Source organism: Triticum aestivum, chromosome 2D (genome assembly GCF_018294505.1).
Source record: "Triticum aestivum cultivar Chinese Spring chromosome 2D, IWGSC CS RefSeq v2.1, whole genome shotgun sequence".
Lineage (NCBI taxonomy): Eukaryota > Viridiplantae > Streptophyta > Magnoliopsida > Poales > Poaceae > Triticum > Triticum aestivum.
In genome coordinates this window covers 388,733,183-388,739,731 of record NC_057799.1, presented here as the reverse complement: position 1 = coordinate 388,739,731, position 6,549 = coordinate 388,733,183, and positions in this window count along the sequence as shown.

Genomic DNA, 6,549 nt, shown 5'->3' with positions numbered 1-6,549 from the left:
GCCTCTCCCTCATATAAAATTGCAAGAATGATTACCGGTACTTGTTATCGATTGCCTAGGGACAAATAAATTTCTTGTTCACAAAAGCTCTCTACTAAAACTAACTTAGTTGTGTCTTTATCTAAACATCCCCTAAATTTTATTTACGTGCTCTTTATTATCTTGCAAACCTATCCTATCACACCTACAAAGTACTTCTAGTTTCATACTTGTTCTAGGTAAAGCGAATGTCAAGTGTGTGTAGAGTTGTATCGGTGGTCGATAGAACTTGAGGGAATATTTGTTCTACCTTTAGCTCCTCGTTGGGTTCGACACTTTTACTTATCGAAAGAGGCTACAATCAATCCCCTATACTTGTGGGTTATCAAGACCTTTTTCTGGCGCCGTTGCCGGGTAGCAATAGCGTGGGGTGAATATTCTTGTTTCTGCTTGTTTGCTTTATCATTAAGTAGTTTTTATTTTCTGTTCTAAGCTGTTCTCTATCTTTAGTTATGGATATGGAACACAAACACCAAAAAAATTAGTTGTACTTGCTACTCATGGAGATGGGGAACCCCCTAAAACCCTCGATGCTCGTTATGTAAAAGATATTATGCACTACTTTGATAATCCTGAGAAAACCCCATTCAACTATATAATGGGAGTAACGTTGGATCAACGTGAATACTTTAGGGATTATCGCTTAACACAAAAAGGGAAACTTTTATGGGATCAAATTCATATGTTGCATTGGTATGCTTGGGAGCTATGCTTGAGATATGATTATACTTGTTGTTCTAGGATGAATGCTCCACATCTCCCCTTTTCATGTGAATTTAATGATAATGAAACCTTGGCTTCTTATGCTAGAGGTATATATGATTACTATGATGTGGAACGAATAGAAGAATTTGTTGCTTTTAAGGGTGCTTATGAAATTGAATCTTTGTTTGAAAAATATGAAGCTTTTGATGATGATGTTTATAGACCTGAAAATTTTGCCATCCTTAAATATTGCTATGATAATTATAAATAGAATTCCGATATTGATGAATTTATTAAGAAAGTCTCCGCTGTCCAAGAAGAGACTAATATTTTGCAGGAGTCTATGGAAGAAGGAATTGATGAAACTGTGAGCTCATTGGATGAAAAAGATGATGAGAAGAGCGAAGAACAAAAGGAGGAAGATCGGATTAGCTACCATGCCCACCTTCTAATGAGAGTAATTCTTCAACTCGTACATTATTTAATTTCCCTTCGTGCTTACCGAAGGATGATTGCCATGATAATTGCTATGATCCCGTTGATTCACTTGAAATATCCCTTTTCGATGATGCTTGCTATGCTTGTGGCCAAGATGCCAATATGAATTATGCTTATGGAGATGAACTTGATATTGTTCCTTATGTTAAACATGAAATTGTTTCTATTGCACCCACACATGATAGTCCTATTACCTTTTTGAATTCTCCCAACTACACTATATCGGAGAAGTTTGCTCTTGTTAAGGATTATGTTGATGGGCTGCATTTTGCTAGTACACATGATGATTTTTATGAATATAATATGCATGTGCTTTCTGCTCCTACTTGCAATTATTATGTGAGAGGAACTACATCTCCGCCTCTTTATGTTTCCAACACGATAAAATTGCAAGAAACTGCTTATGCTATGTATTGGCCTTTACTTGATGTGCATGAATTGTTCTTGTATGACATGCCGATGCATAGGAAGAGATTTAGACTTCGTAATTGCTTGATATATGTTGCTTTGTGCTCACTACTAAATGCTAAATCATTGTTGATTCAAATTGGCTTTGATATACCTTGGGATCCGGGTGGATTCATTACTTGAGCACTTTATGCCTAACTTAATGGCTTTAAAGAAAGCGCTGCCAGGGAGACAACCCGGAAGTTTTAGAGAGTCATTTATTTCTGTTGAGTGATTTTATATAGTTTAAAAACAAAAAAAAATATAGAGGGGAACTTAAAACTTCACAAAAAGAAAGGTGAAAGTGAGATAGACGAGCACCGTGGAAGCGGGAGCTAGCCTTGAACTTTGTTCATGCCCTTGGAAACTTTGTGAATCTTAATTACAGAAACTTTTCAACAAAAATAATTATCCCCTTGTACAATTCCATTGTATTATAAAAATAATTTACCAAGGTTTGCCTTTAGGATGTTTAGATTGCTTGTTGGTTTGTGCGGTGCAAAACAGAAATTTTGGCTGTAGTGCGCGATTTTACATTTTTTACTGGAACGTCAAACGGTTCTGAAACTTTTTGCACCGTCTTTCTATAAAAATTGTTTATTTTTCCTAATTGTTTCAGAATTTTTGGAGTACCAGAGCTATGGTGAATGTTCAGATTACTACGGACTGTCATGTTTAAGACATATTCTGTTTTTGATGCATTATTTGCTTGTTTGAATGAAACTATCGATTTCTATCAATGGATTAAGCCATGGAAAAGTTATATTACAGTAGCTATAATGCAAAAACAAAATATGAATTGGTTTGCAACAGTACTTAGAGTAGTGATTTGCTTTATTATACTAATGGATCTTACCGAACTTTCTGTTGAGTTTTGTGTGGATGAAGTGATCAAAGATCGAGGAGGTTTCGATATGAGGAGAAGGAGGAGAGGCAAGGGCTCAAGCTTGGGGATGCCCAAGGAACCCCAAGTAAATATTCAAGGAGACTCAAGCGTCTAAGCTTGGGGATGCCCCGGAAGGCATCCCATCTTTCTTCAACAAGTATCGGTATGTTTTCGGTTTCGTTTTGTTCATGTGATATGTGCAAATCTTTGGAGCGTCTTTTGCGTTTAGTTTTCATTTTTATTTTATGCACCATGCTGGTATGAGATAGTCCATGGTTGATTTATGTAATGCTCATTGCACTTCACTTATATCTTTTGAGTATGGCTTTATAGAATGCTTCATGTGCTTCACTTATATCATTTGAAGTTTGGATTGCCTGTTTCTCTTCACATAGAAAACCGTTGTTTGAAGAATGCTCTTTTGCTTCACTTATATTTATTAGAGCATGGTCTATTGTAGAAATAATTAAACTCTCATGCTTCACTTATAACTATTTAGAGAGTCAAAAGGAATTGGTCAATTGCATGGTTAGTCATAAAATCCTACATAAAACTTATGGATCACTGAATATGGTATGTTTGATTCCTTGCAATAGTTTTGCGATATAGAGATGGAATATGTGGGAGGTACTAGTAAATGGTTGTGTTTAGTAAGAATATTGGTGTTAAGGTTTGTGATTCCCGAAGCATGCACGTATAGTCTCTCGTTATGCTATGATGTTGGAGCATGATTTATTATTGATTGTCTTCCTTATGAGTGGCGGCCAGGGACGAGCGATGGTATTTTCCTACCAATCTATCCCCCTTGGGGCATGCGTAGTATTACTTTGCTTCGAGGGCTAATAAACTTTTGCAATAAGTATATGAGTTCTTTATGACTAATGTGAGTCCATGGATTAATTATACGCACTCTTACCTTTCCGCAATTTGCTAGCCTCTACGGTACCGTGCATTGCCCCATCGAGACGTGGTGCAAACTTCGCAGGTGCATTCAAACCCCATGATATGATACGCTCTATCACACATAAGCCTTATTATATCTTCCTCAAAACAGCCACCATACCTACCTATTATGGCTTTTCCATGGCCATTCCGAGATATATTGCCATGTAACTTCCACCGCTTCCGTTTGATGACTCGAGCATTCATTGTTATATTGCTTTGCATGATCATATAGCTGACATAGCAGCTGTGGCTCAGCCACCGTTCATCATTTTTCATACATGTTATGCTAGATCATTGCACATCCTGGTACATGCCAGAGGCATTCATATAGAGTCATACTTTGTCATAGGTATCGAGTTATAATTTTTATTTTCTTTTGAGTTATAAGTAAATAGAAGTGTGATGATCATCATTATTCATTTTTAGAGCAGTGCCCCAGTGAGGAAAGGATGATGGAGACTATGATTCCCCCACAAGTCAGGATGAGACTCCGGACAATGAGAGAGAAAAATTAAAAAAATAGAAAAAAAAGAAAAAGAAAAAAAAGAAAGAAAGAAAAAAAAGAAAAAAAACAAAGAGAGAAGGGGCATTGTTAGTATCCTTTACCACACTTGTGCTTCAAAGTAGCACCATGTTTTTCATATGGAGAGTCTCCTATGTTGTCACTTTCACATACTAGTGGGAATTTTTTCATTATAGGATTAGATGCACACCCACTTAGTTTTCATATTGAGCTTTCATACACTTATAGCTCTTAGTGCATTCGTTGCATGGCAATCCCTACTCCTCGCATTGATATCGATTGATGGGCATCTCCATGGCCCGTTGGTTAGCCGCGTCGATGTGAGACTTTCTACTTTTTTGTCTTCTCTATATTTACCCCTATCATCATACTCTATTCCACCCGTAGTGCTATATCCATGGCTTGCGCTCATGTATTGCGTGAGGGTTGAAAAAGCTGAAGCGCGTTAAAAAGTATATTGCTCGGCTTGTCATCGGGGTTGTGCATGATAAATACTTTATGTTAAGAAGACAGAGCATGACAAGACTATATGATTTTGTAGGGATAGCTTTCTTTAGCATTGATATTTTGAAAGACATGATTGTTTGTTGGGATGCCCGAGTATTGATATCTTTATGTCAAATATAGACTATTGCTTTGAATCACTTATGTCTTAATATTCATGCCATGACTAGACATATGATCAAGTTTATGCTAGGTAGCATTCCACATCAAAAATTATCTTTTTTATCATTTAACTCCTCGAGGACGAGCAGGAATTAAGCTTGGGGATGCTGATACGTCTCTGTCGTATCTATAATTTTTGATTGTTTCATGCCAATATTATACCACTTACACATACTTTTGGCAACTTTTTGTATGATTTATTGGACTAACCTATTGATCCAGTGCCCAGTGCCAGTTCCTGTTTTCTGCATGTTTTTTGTATCACAGAGTATCCATATCAAACGAAGTCCAAATGCAATAAAATTTCACGGAGAATTATTTTGGAATATATGTGATTTTTCAGAGTTGGAATCACCGCAAACGGAGGCCCACACAGCCCACAAGACACCAGGGCGTGCTAGAGGCCCCTGGCGCGCGGTGGTGGGTTGTGCCCTCCTCGTACACCGGTTGGAGCTCTACTTCGGGCGCAAGGAAGCTTATATCCAGAAAAAAATCATGTTAAAATCTCAGCGCAATCGGAATTACGGATCTCCGGGAATATAAGAAACGGTTTTCGGCCAGATCTGAGGAACGCGAAACAGAAGAGAACAGAGAGGGAGATCCAATCTCGGAGGGGCTCCCGCCCCTCCGGCGCCATGGAGACCAAGGACCAGAGGGGGAACTCTCCTCCCATCTAGGGGGAGGCCAAGGAAGAAGAAGAAGGAGGGGAGCTCTCTCCCCCTCGCTTTCGGTGGCGCCGGAGTGCCACCGGGGCAACGATCGGGACGACGATCTACATCAACAATCTTGCTACCGTCAACTCCAACTTTCTCCCCCTCTATGCAGCGGTGTAACACCTCTTCCTCCCGCTGTAATCTCTACTTAAACATGGTGCTCAACTCCATATATTGTTTCCCAATGATCTATGGTTATCCTATGATGTTTGAGTAGATCCATTTTCTTCTGTGGGTTAATCGTGATCTTGGTTGGTGTGATTGTATATTTTATTTATGGTGCTGTCCTACAGTGCCCTCCGTCTCACGAAAACGTGAGGGGCCCTCGCTGTAGGGTGTTGCAATATGTTCATGGTTCACTTACGGTGGGTTGCGAGAGTGACAGAAACTTAAACCCGAGTAACTGGGGTATGACGTATGGGAGTAAAGAGGACTTGATACTTAATTCTATGGTTGGGTTTCACGACCTTAATGATCTTTAGTAGTTGCGGATGCTTGCTAGAGTTCCAATCATAAGTGCATATGATCCAAGTAGAGAAAGTATGTTAGCTCATGCCTCTCCCTCATATAAAATTGCAAGAATGATTACCGGTACTTGTTATCAATTGCCTAGGGACAAATAAGTTTCTTGTTGACAAAAGCTCTCTACGAAAACTAACTTAGTTGTGTCTTTATCTAAACAGCCCCTAGATTTTATTTACGTGCTCTTTATTATCTTACAAACCTATCCTATCACACCTACAAAGTACTTCTAGTTTCATACTTGTTCTAGGTAAAGCGAACGTCAAGTGTGCGTAGAGTTGTATCGGTGGTCGATAGAACTTGAGGGACTATTTGTTCTACCTTTAGCTCCTCGTTGGGTTCGACACTCTTACTTATCGAAAGAGGCTACAAGTGATCCCCTATACTTGTGGGTCATCAGGCGCCTCCCCCAATTCGGCCTCCCCCTTCCATAAGTACCGAAGGGGGAAGGAAAGAGGAGGGAGGAGGGAAGGAAGGGGAGGCCGAATCTCTCCCCTTCCTTCTCTCTTTCCCCTTTCCTTCCTCCTAAGGTGTGGCCCATATGGGGGCGCAACAGCCCCTGCTGGCTGCTGCATTTCCCCTCTTGGCCCATTAAGCCCATATCT